General features: G+C 39.2%; 1 protein-coding gene across 3 annotated transcripts in view; it reads left to right on the top strand.

Annotated features, from left to right (window-relative positions):
• megf10 (multiple EGF-like-domains 10) overlaps window positions 1–18077 on the top strand; it is a 115005-nt gene that overhangs the window by 171 nt on the left and 96757 nt on the right. Inside the window, exons 1-2 of one of the 3 annotated variants that reach the window (XM_057819764.1) lie at window positions 197–257; window positions 374–443. The gene's annotated coding sequence lies outside the window, so the exon portion shown is untranslated. Of the gene's footprint in view, window positions 1–196; window positions 265–373; window positions 444–18077 lie in introns of those variants that run through there. The other 2 variants (XM_057819763.1, XM_057819765.1) reach the window with 2 other exon arrangements.

The following is an 18077-nucleotide window of genomic DNA, read 5'->3' as shown; positions in this document are numbered from 1 at the left end:
ATCTTCTTACATGCACCATTTTTGATATAATAGTAATAATAATAATAATATAAGAAAAAAAACTGCCAGGTAACGTAACATTTTTGTTAAACCAACAAACAAAACTTTTGTTTTGTTTTACTTTTTGTGTTTTGTGAGAGTGGCGCCTAGCTGCATATAAATTAGCCTAAATATCCCAGAAGGAGAAAGTGTCTCAGTGGTTCAGAAACTGGTGACGTCACATCAACAGCAAGCAAGTGTTTTGGAGTGCAAGAAAGGTCTGCGGTATACTCCAGAGACGTTTACTTTTCGCATCCGAGAGAGTGTTTTGAACCCCATCGACATTTTCTGGTGTTTCCGAAAAACAACAATTGGGTTTGCTGTTGTTTCCCAGGGGATACCACCATCGACATTAAAAGACGGACTCATGAGGCAGGAGAGGATCGATATCTTCCACAAATAAGGTAATTTTATTGATTGTTTATTAGAGTCATTTGTAAATTCAATCCAGCACAACCACTGGTATGGTTTGTAATTTGTTTATCTTTCTTAATACCAAATGTTTCATTTGTTTGCCTTCATTGCAAAATTTGCTGTTACAGATTAAAATACTATGATGTACCAGTATATGTGACTTGGACATATCAATTTTACAGTCAATTTAAGACTTTTATCAGTAGAATATGAAAAACATACTAAAGGCTAAAATGTTGTTACGTATACTACTCTGAGTCGTGTTCATTATTAGCACCAAATTGTTCATTTCTGTACCTAAATAATATGCTCTGATTCGAGAGTTGTGGAAAAATTATTTCAGCACCTTGTTTTCTTCAATTTCTAAGTCATTTGAATGTATCACAGTTTTGAGTTCTAACCAGCTATTTTTCTGATTTTACTCCAAATTTGGCATGTGCCAGTATGAGATTTTGACAGTATGATAACCTTAAGCCAAAATATCACGGTTTGACGGTATCACAGTAATGCAATAACAGCTCTAAAATGTATTGCTTTAAGATATCTGGGTTAGAAAAAAAAACTTTTTCCATTGAACAGTTGAAAAAAAAAAAAACATTAACAAATTGGAGCATAAGTATAATTTTAAGTTAGAAAAAATAATAAAAAATAACTGACATATATTGAATAAAATTAAAATAAATGCAGTCCTTTAGGTTAGCCTAAACCAGGGGTCAGCAACCCGCGGCTCTAGAGCCGCATGCGGCTATTTAGGGCTGCCCTAGTGGCTTTCTAGAGCTATTTCAAAAATGTTTGAAAATATAAAAAGATGGGGGAAGGAAATATATATTTTGTTTTATAATTTGGTTTCTATAGGAGGAAAAAAATTACACAAATATTCTTTTAAGTCATGAATATTGTAATAAAGTTAAACTTGAGGCGGCATCGTACAACAGAGTAGTCACGTGGTGCTCTTCAGGGAAAATGAAGATTTAATCATGAAGGCTCATTATGTATTTGTAGCCAACTTAGTCCTTTTGATAGTAAGCTAATATAGCTAATATAAATACATACAGCATGTGTTGCCTACATTATAAGGCTTATTATGGCTTTTAATTTTTTTGCGGCTCCAGACACATTTGTTTTTTGGGTCCAATAGGGCTCTTCAACATTTTGGGTTGCCGACCCCTGGCCTAAACCCACAGCCACAGCTCGACATTATTACCATCAGAACAAAAATAATTGAATTATTTTCCATATAAAGCATGTGTGTATGACTCGTATCTTGTTTACAATATGCACACTCTCTTTCTCACCACAGACAGTTCCCAGAGAGAAAAAACATCACATTTAACCACAGCTAGACACTCAAAACACGCTGGAGTTAACTCTCGTACAAGGGCATAGATTTGGTCTCAACATTGGTAGGGACAATATAAGAGCATAACCTGCATGTACACTTTTTGCTGTGGACAGGACATTAGTAAGACCATCCAGATTATTGAACGGAGGTCTGAGCCACATTTCTCACGAATAAGAACCTAATTATTTGATAGGCGAAATGATGAAAGCAAAATAAATCTGTAGTGGCTTATATTAACTTTGGAGTACCCCTAGGCTCAAACTAATGTAGTGTTATATAAAACTGATTTGGGAAAATAAATCATGAAATTTTTTTAAACATTCAAGGACCGATCTACATCTGAGGCATCCAAAGTACTCTCATGAAATTCTGATGTGTGATTTCGTTTCACTTTTTTTTTTCATGTCAGTTCATGTTCATGTCAATGTCCATCTAAAGTGGGCCCATTCTTGGGACTTGCACTCTGAAGCCACTGCCTTGCGTTACGGTAATGCACATAATGCAAACACTGATCCAAATGATGGCCTTTGTTGTTCCTTGTGGAGGCTGGCATGACCGCAGTAGTTTTGTAGGTTATCAAGTTCACACAGATTAATGCTATGCTAACTCTGATGCAGGTCAGACTTTTAGTAGCAAAATTAGTGGGGTTTCCCCCACCTCCACAACATTGATGTCTTTTTAGATTACTTACAGTGGCTTGTGCTGGCCGAAAAAATCTTCTAATATCCCTCCTTTTTGAAGGGGGTGGAGGAGGCGGCATGTCATATTTCTGTCGGCGAGGTTGTGTGAGTCTGCATGTGTCTGTGTGGCGTAGGGGCTGCAGCTATCGATTATTTTAGTAGTCGATTAATCGATGAAGTAGCTCGAATAATCGAGTAATCGGATAAGGAAAATAAAAAATTAAAATACCTGAAATGAGCCTCAAACAGTGCACAAAAAAATAAACGAGATCTAGGTACAAGAAAAGAACAATTAGCTAACTTACATAGCAAAAGTCCGCTATCTTACATGCTAAAAATTGCAAATTTTTTTTTTTTTAAATTTTCTTATTTTGAATGAATGCCGCTGCAGCCATGTGAAATGACGTTTGTCATATTCACTGTTTTTAGAGGGCAGTGTATCCACCCAAATTAAACCAAATGTAAACACTTTCAAAACAAACCATTACAACGCCACTTTAAGCAGCAAAATTTAATTCGATTCTTTTTTTCTAATCGAATTACTCGAATTAATTGGATAATCGTTGCAGTATTAGTGTATGCATTAGACGAATATATACATTCAACATACAGTACATAAATACTGTATTTGTTTATTATGACAATAAATCCTCAAGATGGCATTTACATTATTAGCATTCTTTCTGTGAGAGGGATCCACGGATAGAAAGACTTGTAATTCTTAAAGGATAAATGTGACTTTGTATATTGTGATTAAATATTGCCATCTAGTGTATTTGTTGAGCTTTCAGTAAATGATACTGCAGCCATTTAACTTCTGCCCAAATGCATAATGGGAAGTGCTACCATAACTGTGCGCAGGGGCACCAATTGATATATCTTTTCTGCGTTGGGAAAGAACATAGGGTGTTAAGAAAATGATGACTACTACCTTTCTTTCCCACATTGCCTCCCACGTTATTTTTAATTGCTGAGGGAGGTATTGTAAGGCTTTAGCCACATGAAAAATGGCTCCTAAGGCTGTCAAAATTCTCTCTACTCATTATACGCTGCCTTTTAGCGCTATCTATAGATAAAACAGCGTCTTTATAGATTGTACGCAACAATGTGTGAGTGGATCGTGCAGCGCATGCGTTAATTATTTAATGTGATTAATTAAAAAAAATTAATTACCGCCGTTTTAACGCAATACATTTGAGAGCCCTAGTTCAAGCCAAAACTACTCTGGATGAGTGTACTTCAAGCCAAAACTACTCTGAATGAGTGTAAGACATTTTGTCTGTAACGTTAAATACAATTAGAAAACTATAATATATATATATATATATATATATATATATTTTTTAAATGCATGTCCGATATTTTTTTTGCCGATTCCGATACTTTGAAAATGACGTAATAGGGGACATCTTTGAAAATTACCCATATAACTGAATTCATTATATAATGCAAATAAGGTGGCTTAAAAGTTGGTGGGGACTATTTGAGCATCCTGAAAAGTTGCTCGTGTTATGTTTCTACCGTCCGTATGCAAACCTACACCCTTGCTCTCGTAGCTGGTGGGAAACGTTTATGACACAGTTTACTCGTCTTTAATTTTGCAGAAAGGCAAAATCATATTGGAGGTATTGCCTCCTCGGCAGCCACCCTCCGCAAACATATTTTACATGTCGGTTGGCCCTCCTCCTCTAAGCCGCGGCCATCTGTAACTTTTCTGTAGCCTAAGTATTCCCATTCAAGCGATTTCGTTTTCTTCGATAGGGGAAAAAGTTAAGGAGTTTCACCTCCTCCAGCCATCATGTAGCACAGCGTTTTTGGCGGTTTGGAAACCATGACATTTTCATACCACGGTATACCTTGAAACTGGAAATTGGTGCATGTCTACTCCAAATTTGATTGTGAAAGGCAATAATATTGTTGACACATTATTTGGACCTGCTGTATACTGTTTGGGTTTCTACATTGATTTATGGAGGGTTAAGGAGCTTTACACAAAAAATTGCACTGAATTGAGCATTTTGCAATTTATATAAATTAACAGAATATTATTTGTGTTGAAAGCTTAGAACTATAAATTATCACACTGTGAACTTTGTGAAGTTAGCAAGAAAAAAATAATGCACCTTTTTTTTAACCTGTTCTCTTCAGCTGCTTGACATGGAGAATGGAAATCTGAGTGTCTGACTGGTCTGAACAATTTTTAATATATCCCATGGGAGTATGACCTACTCCCATTTTGATCATTTAACATGCCTCGTTTATGAGCAAAAAGCAGCAAACAGGAAGGAGCTATGGGGGGACAGAAGAAAAGAAGGAGAGAGAGGGAGACAAGAATTACAAACAACAACAAGAACTAGGCCTGCAAGCAGGACTGAACGGGCCCTCGCAATCTAGCGCAACTCGGACGTCACGCAACTCGGACTGTGTGCAGGTCAGGGTGGTGGCAGATCCTCCTCTCTAATCATCTCATTAGAACCTAACATGCTCGAAAGTCGCCTAATTACATTCCCACACCCAAGAGATAAAAACCCCTATTGGAGAGAGTACTACAAAAAAGGAGCCACTACTGAGCTGTGCAGCCAAGCCCTTATTCAAAACCAAAATTAATCTTCTAACTTGGCCAATTCGACCAAGTGTGCCAAATATTGTGGCTCTATAAGCTGCCTGAGTCTCTGAAAAAAAATATTTCCTTTAAATGGCGAACAAAGGGTCGTCATGGCAACAGACAGAGACACGTGGACATGGGCCGTAAAAAAGTATTTTAATAGGTCTTGAAACTACAATGACCAACATGAAAAGAACTGGACATGTTTTGGAAAAACGAGTGACTTCCTATCGCCACTAGTTGGCGCTGTAGGGTTGATGCAAATGACCCCTACAAGTTCCTTCAGGGTATGACTCTCAACAAGCACGGGAAGTTTGGCGCAGATATGTTCTATATCTGCCGAGTTATGATTGTTCAAAGTTTTTGGAGAGAAAAATTGTTGACAGTCATTTTCACTTTCCTGTTTGGACCCCTCCGCTTCAACGAAACTTCAATATTTTTCATCAGGCACCTGAAGACAGGTCTTAAGGCTTCCCTTATGCAGGTTTGAGGTAGATTGGTTTTTTCCCTTTAGAGGAGGAGTGTGTCCCGTAAAAAAGGGCATTTCCTGTTTCCACTAGGAGGCGCCAGGCACAAATGGTAAATTTTCAATCCAGTCCTGCTCAGGCTGGTATACCTCACACACATGCCAGATTTAAAATAGATTTAACATTGTATGAGGGTGTTATCAGTCATTTTCCGAATTTGGTGTTTTGGCGAAAAAATGGAAGAATTTGGCGCCCCGCCCAGGTCAGGCCCGTGAATGAAAACACACCATTTTTATAACTTAAGATTTCATATGCCTCATGAACAGTCTCGCCAATTTTGAGAATGATCAAACTAATTCCCTAGGTGCCAAGGTGTAAAATGTGCACACTGTAAATCGATAAAAAGTTCACATTCAATCCAAAATACCCGATTTCCTGTAGGATTTGGAATGTGTGTGCAAGAGACTTTTTGGAGCAGTTTTGCACAAAGTTTTGACTCTCCAAATTTCATCACTCTATGTTAGAAAAACCTAAATGGAGAGGCCTTTTTGAAAATTTCAAGGGGGCGCCACTGAGCCATTTTCTTAAATTGTTTCGTAACGTTGCAAGATTATCGAACGTTATCCAAAGCCGCATGTATGTGCAAATTTTGGTGAGTTTTTATGCATATTCAAGCCTCCAAATGTAAACTCTTACTGTGAACCCATGAAAATTTCACATTCGATCCAAAATACCCGATTTCCTGTTGGATTTGGAATATGGGTGCAAGAGACTTTTTGGAGCAGTTTTGCATAAGGTATCTACTCCCCAAATTTCCTTGCTCTATGTTGAAAAAACCCAATAGGAAAGGCCTTTTTTAAAACTTCTTTCTGTCGCCACTAGTTGGCACTGTAGAGTTGATGCAAATGACCCCTACAAGAACCTTCAGGGTATGACTCTCAACAAACACGGAAAGTTTGGCGCAGATATGTTGCATATCTGCCGAGTTATGACTGTTCAAAATTTTTGGCGAGACAAATTGTTGACGGTCATTTTCACTTCCAGTTTGGACCTCTCCGCTTCAACGAAACCTCAATATTTTTCATCAGGGACCTGAACACATGTCTTGAGGCTCCCCTGAAACAGGTTTGAGGTCAATAGATTTTTTTCCCTTGGAGGAGGAGCCTGTCTCGTAAAGAAGGCCATTTCCTGTTCCCACTAGGGGGCGCCAGGCCTAATGGGTAATATTTCAATGCAGTCGTGTTCAGGCTGGGATATCTCATATACATGCTAGAAATGAAAAAGATTGAACGTTGTATCACGGAGTTTTTAATCATTTTCTGAATTTGGTATTTTGCCCAAAAATGGCCGACTTTGGGACCACGCCCAGGTCAGACCCTTGAGTGAAAACTCCCCATTTTGAAAACTTAAGATCTCATATGTCTCCTGAATAGTCTGACCAATTTTGAAGACTATCCAACTATTTTCTTCAGCGACAAGGTCTCAAATGTAAATCGATAAAATTTCACATTTGATCCAAAATTTCCGGCTTCCTGTTGGGTTTGGAATATGGGTGCAAGAGACTTTTTGGAGCAGTTTTGCACAATGTATCGACTTGCCAAATTTCATCGTTCTACGTTGAAAAAACCTAATAGGAAAGGCCTTTTTGAAAATTTCAAGGGGGCGCCACTGAGCCATTTTGTTAAATTTTTTTGTAGATTATCAAAATTTACGCAAAGTTGCATGTATGTGCAAATTTTGGTGAGTTTTCGTGCATGTTCAGGCCTCCAAATGTAAACTCAAACTGTGAACCGATAAAAATTTCACATTTGATCCAAAATATCCGATTTCCTGTTGGATTTGGAATATGGGTGCAAGAGGCTTTTTTGAACAGTTAGGCATAAGGTATCTACTCCCCAAATTTCATTGCTCTACGTTGAAAACCTGAGAGGAGAGGCCTTTTTGAAAATTTTAAGGGTCAAGGGGGCGCCACTGAGCCATTTTTTGACATTTTTTCAAAACGACACAAGATTATCGAAATTTACGCAAAGCCGCACGTTTGTGCAAATTTTGGTGACTTTTCGTGCATGTTCAGGCCTCCAAATTGGCCATTTTCATTTGCCCTGAAAAAAGAAGAATAATAATAATAACTAGGCCTGCAAGCAGGACTGAACGGGCCCTCGCAATCTAGCGCAACTCGGACGTCACGCAACTCAGACTGTGTGCAGGTCAGGGTGGTGGCAGATCCTCCTCTCTAATCATCTCATTAGAACCTAACATGCTCGAAAGTCGCCTATTTACATTCCCACACCTAAGAGATAAAAACCCCTATTGGAGAGAGTACTACAAAAAAGGAGCCACTACTGAGCTGTGCAGTCAAGCCCTTATTCAAAACCAAAATTAATCTTCTAACTGGGCCAATTCGACCAAGTGTGCCAAATATTGTGGCTCTATAAACTGCCTGAGTCTCTGAAAAAAAATATTTCCTTTAAATGGCGAACAAAGGGTCGTCATGGCAACAGACAGAGACACGTGGACATGGGCTGTAAATAAGTATTTTAATAGGTCTTGAAACTACAATGATCAAACTAAAAAGAACTGGACATGTATTGGAAAAACGAGTGACTTTCTATTGCCACTAGTTGGCGCTGTAGGGTTGATGCAAATGACCCCTACAAGGCCCTTCAGGGTATGACTCTCAACAAGCACGGGAAGTTTGGCGCAGATATGTTGTATATCTGCCGTGTTATGACTGTTCAAAGTTTTTGGAGAGAAAAATTGTTGACAGTCATTTTCACTTTCCTGTTTGGACCCCTCCGCTTCAACGAAACTTCAATATTTTTCATCAGGCACCTGAAGACAGGTCTTAAGGCTTCCCTTATGCAGGTTTGAGGTTGATTGATTTTTTTTTTCCCTTAGAGGAGGAGTGTGTCCCATAAAAAAGGGCATTTCCTGTTCCCACTAGGAGGCGCCAGGCACAAATGGTAAATTTTCAATCCAGTCGTGCTCAGGCTGGTATACCTCACACACATGGCAGATTTAAAATAGATTGAACGTTGTATGAGGGAGTTATCAGTCATTTTCCGAATTCGATGTTTTGGCGAAAAAATGGCCGACTTTGGCACCCCGCCCAGGTCAGGCCCGTGAATGAAAACACACCATTTTGATAACTTAAGATTTCATATGCCTCATGAACAGTCTCGCCAATTTTGAGATTGATCAAACTAATTCCCTAGGTGCCAAGGTGTAAAATGTGCACACTGTAAATCGATAAAAAATTCACATTCAATCCAAAATACCCGATTTCCTATTGGGTTTGGAATACGCATGCAAGAGACTTTTTGGAGCAGTTTTGTACAAGGTATTGACTCTCCGAATTTCATCCCTCTACGTTGAAAAAACCTAAATGGAGAGGCCTTTTTGAAAATTTCAAGGGGGCGCCAGTGAGCCATTTTGTTACATGTTTTCGTAACGTTGCAAGATTATTGAACGTTATGCAAAGCCGCATGTATGTCGAAATTTTTGTGAGTTTTCGTGCATGTTCAAGCCTCCAAATGTAAACTCCTACTGTGAACCGATAAAAATTTCACATTTGATCCAAAATACCCGATTTCCTGTTGGATTTGGAATATGGGTGCAAGAGACTTTTTGGAGCAGTTTTGCATAAGGTATCTACTCCCCAAATTTCCTTGCTCTATGTTGAAAAAACCCAATAGGAAAGGCCTTTTTTAAAACTTCTTTCTGTCGCCACTAGTTGGCACTGTAGAGTTGATGCAAATGACCCCTACAAGAACCTTCAGGGTATGACTCTCAACAAACACGGAAAGTTTGGCGCAGATATGTTGCATATCTGCCGAGTTATGACTGTTCAAAGTTTTTGGCGAGACAAATTGTTGACGGTCATTTTCACTTCCAGTTTGGACCTCTCCGCTTCAACGAAAACTCAATATTTTTCATCAGGCACCTGAACACATGTCTTGAGGCTCCCCTGAAACAGGTTTGAGGTCAATAGATTTTTTTCCCTTGGAGGAGGAGCCTGTCTCGTAAAGAAGGCCATTTCCTGTTTCCACTAGGGGCGCCAGGCCTAATGGGTAATATTTCAATGCAGTCGTGTTCAGGCTGGGATATCTCATAAACATGCTAGAAATGAAAAAGATTGAACGTTGGATCACGGAGTTTTTAATCATTTTCTGAATTTGGTATTTTGCCTAAAAATGGCCGACTTTGGGACCACGCCCAGGCCAGACCCTTGAATGAAAACACACCATTTTGAAAACTTAAGATCTCATAGGTCTCCTGAATAGTCTGACCAATTTTGAAGACGATCCAACTTTATCCTTCAGCGACAAGGTCTCAAATGTAAATCGATAAAATTTCGCATTTGACCCAAAATTTCCGGCTTCCTGTTGGGTTTGGAATATGGGTGCAAGAGACTTTTTGGAGCAGTTTTGTACAATGTATCGACTCACTAAATTTCATTGTTCTACGTTGAAAAAACCTAATAGGAAAGGCCTTTTTGAAAATTTCAAGGGGGCGCCACTGAGCCATTTTGTTAATTTTTTTTATAGATTATCAAAATTTACGCAAAGTTGAATGTATGTGCAAATTTTGGTGAGTTTTCATGCATGTTCAAGCCTCCAAACGTAAACTCCCAACTGTGAACCGAAAAAATTTCACATTCAATCCAAAATACCCGATTTCCTGTTGGATTTGGAATATGGGTGCAAGAGGCTTTTTTGAACAGTTAGGCATAAGGTATCTACTCCCCAAATTTCATTGCTCTACGTTGAAAACCTGAGAGGAGAGGCCTTTTTGAAAATTTTAAGGGTCAAGGGGGCGCCACTGAGCCATTTTTTGACATTTTTTCAAAACGACGCAAGATTATCAAAATTTACGCGAATCTGCACGTATGTGCAAATTTTGGTGACTTTTCGTGCATGTTCAGGCCTCCAAATTGGCCATTTTCATTTGCCATGAAAAAAGAAGAATAATAATAATAATCCTTTGCATTACAATAGGGCCTTCGCACGTCTAGTGCTCGGGCCCTAATAATAATAATAATAATAATAATAATAATAATAATAATCCTTTGCAAAACAATAGGGCCTTCGCACGCTTAGTGCTCGGGCCCTAAATATATTGAACGCTTACACTAACTATGAATATGTTGGCGCTTTCGTTAGCCAGTTGTATTTCCAGTTGTATTTCCAGTTGACACCATGTGGGGGGCCTGATAACCAAGGAAAAAAGAATAGAGGGGGGGAGGTCCGAAAGATAAGTGATTGGGAGGGGTGGAGTGTACACAAATCAGCCAGGTGAGGTGTAGAACCCAGTATTTGTGTGAATCCCTTGTGAGTCTGAGTATGCTGGCATCCTATACTGTGCTATCTGATCGCTAATCCTGAGTTTTACTACTTGAGTGTGTCTAATTACACCTAGTCATGCGTGAATCCCATGCATCTGATATTGTATTAGGCCGGTTAACTCACTCCGTGGTGACAGTATACACTGAAAGCATGTGAATATAGCATCCCTGACAGTGAATTAATATAAAGATGTTCCTGGGTTAGACCTCCTTAACTGCAGTCTCTCATCATTTGCTTAATAGCTTTCCCAAAAGGAACACCTGTTCCTCTTTACAGTTGTGAGGGCTCCATTGCAGAAAGACCGAACAAACAGTGCGCCTATAATGAGTCAAACTTGGTACACCTGCCAAAATCACACACACACAAATACAGTTGTGGTCAAAAGTTTACATACACTTGTGAAGAACATAATGTCATGGCTCTCTTGAGTTTCCAGTTATTTCTACAACTCTGATTTTTCTCTGATAGAGTGATTGGAACAGATACTTCTTTGTCACAAAAAACATTCATAAAGTTTGGTCTTTTATGACTTTTTTATGGGTGAACAGAAAAAAGTGATCAAATCTGCTGGGTCAAAAATATACATACAGCAGCGATAATATTTGGTAACATGTCCCTTGGCCATTTTCACTTCAATTAGGCGCTCTTGGTAGCCATCCACAAGCTTCTGGTTGAACCTTTGACCACTCCTCTTGACAGAATTGGTGCAGTTCAGTTAAATTTGATGGCTTTCTGACATGGACTTGTTTCTTCAGCATTGTCCACAAGTTCTCAATGGGGTTTAAATCAGGCCATTCGAAAACCTTAATTCTAGCCTGATTTAGCCATTCCATTACCACTTTTGATGTGTGTTTGGGGTCATTGTCCTATTGGAACACCCAACTGCGCCCAAGACCCAATCTTCGGGCTGATGACGTTAGGTTATCTTGAAGAATTTGAAGGTAATCCTCCTTCTTCATTATCCCATTTACTCTCTGTAAAGCATCAGTTCAAAGCATAATACTACCACCACCGTGCTTGACGGTAGGCGTGGTGTACTTGGGGTTAAAGGCCTCACCTTTTCTCCTCCAAACATATTGCTGGGCATTGTGGCCAAACAGCTCGATTTATGTTTCGTCTGACCACAGAACTCTCCTCCAGAAAGTCTTATCTTTGTCCATGTGATCAGCAGCAAACTTCAGTCGAGCCTTAAGGTGCCGCTTTTGGAGCAAAGGCTTCCTTCTTGCACGGCAGCCTCTCAGTCCATGGAGATGCAAAACACGCTTGACTGTGGACACTGACACCTGTGTTCCAGCAGCTTCTAATTCTTGGCAGATCTGCTTTTTGGTGATTCTCGGTTGAATCTTCACCCTCCTGACCAATTTTCTCTCAGCAGCAGGTGATAGCTTGCGTTTTCTTCCTGATCGTGGCAGTGACAACACAGTGCCATGCACTTTATACTTACAAACAATTGTTTGCACTGTTGCTCTTGGGACCTGCAGCTGCTTTGAAATGGCTCCAAGTGACTTTCCTGACTTGTTCAAGTCAATGATTCGCTTTTTCAGATCCATTTATGTATATTTTTGACCCAGCATATTTGATCACTTTTTCTGTTAACCCATAATAAAGTCATAAAAGAACCAAACTTCATGAATGTTTTTTGTGACAAAGAAGTATCTGTTCCAATGACTCTATCGGAGAAAAATCAGAGATGTAGAAATAACTGGAAACTCAAGAGAGCCATGACATTATGTTCTTCACAAGTGCATGTAAACTTTTGACCACAACTGTATGTGTGTACGCCAAAATACACATTTTAACCCTTTGAATATGTTATGATTATTTTCGCATGCATTTGGATTTTTATCGTAAAGCTGTTGTGAAATTGCTTTGGGGCGGTTAAGTAAAGAATTCTGTGTTAGTTCTTGTAAAGTTGTGATCTCTGAAGATTAGAAATCATTTTGATCAATTGTTGCTTTTGAGACCAAAACCACAGCCAAGATAGGATAGTATAGTATTCTCATTTGATTGAAAATTCGTATTCAAACAGTGTTAATCTTATCTAAGTGAAATGATCCGCTATGACAGGTATGTGTTTTCCCATTGAAAGTGAAAATCATGCTGTCTAGTCGGAGACAACTGGCTAGCAGTGGAGGGTTGAAGACAAAACACAGTGCAGTTAATCAAAGTAGACAGGATGAACACATGCAAACTATACACACATACACACAGGGACAGCTGTGGGTTGTGTGCTTATCGTCACTCAGTCAGTAGCAGCAGATGCTTATGCATATTAGTTTGAAACTGAATTGTATACTGTCTACTATTCGTTCAGATTTAGTAGATTCATCATAATTTGTCGTACAGTAAATAACAAGTATTTATTCATTGTGAACTAATCCTCTTTGATTTGATTAATCATTCTGGTCAACCGTATAGAAAAAGATGAACGGATGAATATTTGTTATAATTCCACACTCTTCTGGGAATTCGCCGAGTTTAAGGGGGGACAAAGGGGCCAGCCTCATCTGGTGGCCGAAAATTGTCATTGCATGTAATTGACTTTCCTATATATGATTTTAAAATTAAGAGTTTTACGGTAAAATATTGTCTATAAAAGTTGTAAAGCAATAAAACAAACAACCAAAATTACTGAACTGAACAAAAAAAAATCAGATCATGTGACTAGCACCTTAGACGGATATTTGATTTCTTAGCCAAAACCACCTGAGGACTGAAGAGGCAAGATGCATATACGTAATTAAAAAAAAAAAAAAAAAGCTTTCAAAAGCAAAAACAACTGCTGAGCAAGAACCGACTATTGAAAACGTGGACCATGAAATGCCGGGGAGCACCACTAAAATGGTGAGCGGAGTTTCAATTTGCTCTACTAAAGACGCTAATTGTACAACAGAGCCACCACCGGTGTCTTGCCAATGTAGTTACCCCCGTCTAAAATTGTATCCCCTGGCCGCAGGAGCGCACACGCACACATTAGTTATGAGTTATATCGACTTAAACAATTAATTGAAGCCAGAAAAGAATCACAATTATATATTTTGGACATCGACGTTTATTAAACTGGAGAAACTCCATACAGGCCTTGAATTACAGTAATAACAGTTATAGGTCATCCTACGAGTAAAACAGGAAAACACAGGGAAACATAGCCTTTTTTTACGTTATACAACAGATTTTTTTTTTTTTTTTGGTATGGATGGGCCATGTTTTAAAACCTCGGAGATAACTACTTCACCAAAACAAGGAAATCAAGCAAATCAGTGCAGCGCAGTGGCTCCGCCCACGGGATACTATTTTTGACGGGGGTAACTACATTGCCACGACACCGGCGGGCGTACCATAGTCAATGGATGAGGATCATGGCGAAAAGTATAGCTGTCCTAAGCAGCCTGATTTACAGTTTCCCTCAGGAATGATGGGAAACAAACAAACACTTATTTTCAATGTATTATTATAACTATTCTTGTAAGTTAATTTTATTGCTGACACTGCGTTTCGGGGTCATAAACATGATGTGCCCCCACCGCCCCAGAAGTCAAACTCCGCCTATGCTTCCGGGATTTTATTTATTCAGTTTTCCTCAATAATAAATTTATAAGCCGGATAATCCAAAACAAATGGCGGGACACTCTGTCCCAACACAAGGAACAGCGGAGAATGCCCGATATGCCTGATACGCCTTATAACACGACTGACAAGACTCCTAGGAAGTGGCAAAACCCACAACCCACGTTGCCCTGACAACAGTAGCTCCTGAATCCTCCTGTCCAATCCACAAACAGACAATAATCTCAAACAAACACACCCTTTTTCCTTCCCACGGCCCACCCCGCAAGAGCCTTCGAAAGTCTGAATGTATAACTAAGCGTTGTCATATTTTCCCGGGAACCTTTTGTTGACATGTGATATGGTGACCTTGCCTCCCCGTCTGAGTGTTTCTGTTTCGCCTTGCCGTTTTGATCGCTGTCGACCTGAATAAATTGTCAACTTGTTTTCGATAAGACTTCCTTAAATCTTACAAAATAGAAGTACAAAGGATTAAGACTAGGGCTGTCAAACGATTGAAATTTTTGATCGAGTTAATTACAGCTTAAAAATAAATTAATCGTAATTAATCGCAATTCAAACCATCTATAAAATTTGCCATATTTTTTTTGTAAATTATTGTTGGAATGGGAAGATAAGACACAAGATGGATATATACATTCAACATACGGTACATACAGTGGGGAGAAGAAGTATTTGATACACTCACAATGGGAAAACCCATTGGAAGTGTATCAAATACTTGTTCTCCCCACTGTAAGTACTGTATTTGTTTATTATAACAATAAATCAACAAGATGACATTAACATTATTAACCTTCTGTTAAAGGGATCCATGGATAGAAAGACTTGTAGTTTTTAAAAGACAAATGTTAGTACAAGTTATAGAAATTTTATATTAAAACCCCTCTTAATGTTTTCGTTGTAATAAAATTTGTAAAATTTTTAATCAAAAAAAAAAACTAGTAGCCCGCCATTGTTGATGTCAATAATCACACAATGCTCATGGGTGCTGAAGCCCATAAAATCAGTTGCACCCAAGCGCCAGCAGAGGGTGACAAAACTCCAAAAAAACACAAGTAACAAATGGACATTGCACTGTGCTATCATTTTAATCTGTTTGAGCGGGGCATGTGCGTTAACTGCGTCAAATATTTTAACGTGATTTATTAAAAAAATTAATTACCGCCTGTTGACGCGATAATTTTGACAGCCCTAATTAAGACTAAGGTGAACGCGCGGAGTTTGGCCTTCTGGCCGGATTGTTGGTGTCCCGCCGACCCCGGGTCATTGGAGTTGCGCCAGCTCCGGCGGCTTGGCTGGCGCGATTCCGGCAGTCTGGCTAGAAGGTCAGATTCCTTCAACTACTAAAATAATTAATAGCTGCAGCCCTACAGACAATCCCTCACTATTGGTGACAAGTAATTCGTCAATGGCTGTAAACACTCAAATTGTATTTGAAGAGTATACCATACACAAATTGCTCATGGCAAGAAAGAGTTGATGAGATTGAAAGCCTTTTCACACCTCACATAGGCGCCATTCATTGTGGCAGTTCTGCCGCGGGGGACTCGGTTGTAGCTGCACCGTCACGGCACCACTGCCTTGAATAAAAACTCCCTCGAGATCAAGCGCCTCATCGAATCAGCAGTCACTCACCCTACTTTTCATGTCTAGCTGGAAAAGGCACTGTTCCTATTTGGTCACCTAGCAACCCGGGAGAAAATATGGCAAGTTTGACCCAGGCTGCCATCCTCCCTGCGACCTACCCTATGGTAAATGCAGCGCAAAACAATTGCTGCGTGAAAGCCCCATTACAAAGTAAGATTATCAGCCTTGCTAAAAACTTGTTTCCTGAAGGCCTAGCCTCAGCTGTTGTTTTGCCTGGCACGACCACTGAGCTTAAATGGGAAAGTAAAAGTATCAATTTTCTTCTACTTTAATTCCACTGTAACTTCATTTTGATGCCCAATTCCCACCATAGATGCCAAAACAACAACTCACAATCAGACGATGGAGCAGAGGTGGGTAGAGTAGCCAAAAACTGTACTCATGTGAGAGTAGCGTTACTTCTAGAGATGTCCCGATCGATCGGCATCCCGATCACGTCATTTTCAAAGTATCGGAATCGGCAAAAAAATATCGGCCATGCCTTTTTTAAATATATATATATATATATATATATTTTTTTTTTTAATTAAATCGTTTTCTAATTGTATTTAACGTTACAGACATAATATGCTTCACTCTTCCAGAGTCTTTAGTTTAGGCTTAAGGTAGGGTTATCAAATTTATCCTAATAACGGCGGTAATTAATTTTTGAATGAATGTATCACGTTAAAATATTTAACGCAATTAATGCATGCGCTGCACGACCCACTCACGCATTGTCGCGCTCACTCTGTAATGGCGCCGTTTTACCTTTATAGAGAGATATAAGGCAGCATAAAATGAGTAGAGTGAATTTTGGCAGCCTTTGGAGCCTTTTTTTAATTGGCTAAAACCCTACAATCCCTCTCCCCGCGAATAGAAATATCATGGGAAGCAATGTGGGGAAGCAAGGTAGCAATTGATCTTTATCTTAACACCTTATGTTATTTGCCAATGCAGAGAAGATATATCAATTGGTAGCACTATGCACAGTCATGGTTCCACTTCCCATCATGCATTTGGGCATGACTACAGTATCATTTACTGAAAGCTCAACAAATACACTAGATGGCAATATTTAGTCACAATATACAAAGTCACAAGTCTTTCTATCCGTGGATCCCTCTCACAGAAAGAATGTTAATAATGTAAATGCCTTCTTGAGGATTTATTGTCATAATAAACAAATACAGTACTTATGTACTGTATGTTGAATGTATATATTCGTCCGAGTTTTATTCATTTTTTTCTTAATGCATTGCCAAAATGTATATGATCGGGAAAAATTATCGGGAAGGATTGGAATTGAATCGATGCAAAAAAAAAGCAATCGGATCGGGAAATATCGGGATCGGCAGATACTCAAACTAAAACGATCGGGATCGGATCGGGAGCAAAAAAACATGATCGGAACAACCCGAGTTACTTCAAAATAGTATTACTAAATGGTGCTACGATTCGATTGTTGAACGATTATCACTCTGTTAACGATGATTACAGACATGTTTGTAGCGGCTGTATCATATCCTCCACCATCAGTTGACAAGACAACTCCACAAACTTTGTGCCACCCATTCCGGTAGGGGGCCGACCCATAGAGTGTTGAGGTGGCTTTCACTATTCACTGTGATCAACTCAAACACACGCTGCACTCTAGCGCCAGATTTAGGTGGAAATAGGACGAAAGTTTTACTCCATACAAGCAGGCAGGAGTGTTTCAACAGTGATTTGGTTCAGGATTCAAGGTAATTAATATATTTTTCGCACCATGTATGCACTTTGAAACGTTGGGAATACAATGAAATGAATGGAAAACATTAGCCTAACTTTAGCTTAAAACATTTATGTAAAATGAATGATAACTGCTGGGTTTTTTGCTTTGAACCAAGAATCTATACTGTTTTACTGTTAGGTTTTGTGTTGGTTTTCTCCTAGTGTGACTTGTCCCTGTGATTGCCCATTGATTTCACCTGTTGTACCTGCTCCTAG

This window comes from Corythoichthys intestinalis, chromosome 17, assembly GCF_030265065.1.
Source record: "Corythoichthys intestinalis isolate RoL2023-P3 chromosome 17, ASM3026506v1, whole genome shotgun sequence".
Taxonomy (NCBI): domain Eukaryota; kingdom Metazoa; phylum Chordata; class Actinopteri; order Syngnathiformes; family Syngnathidae; genus Corythoichthys; species Corythoichthys intestinalis.
The sequence above is the reverse complement of the archived record's forward strand: the minus strand, read 5'-3'. Positions and strand labels throughout refer to the sequence as shown.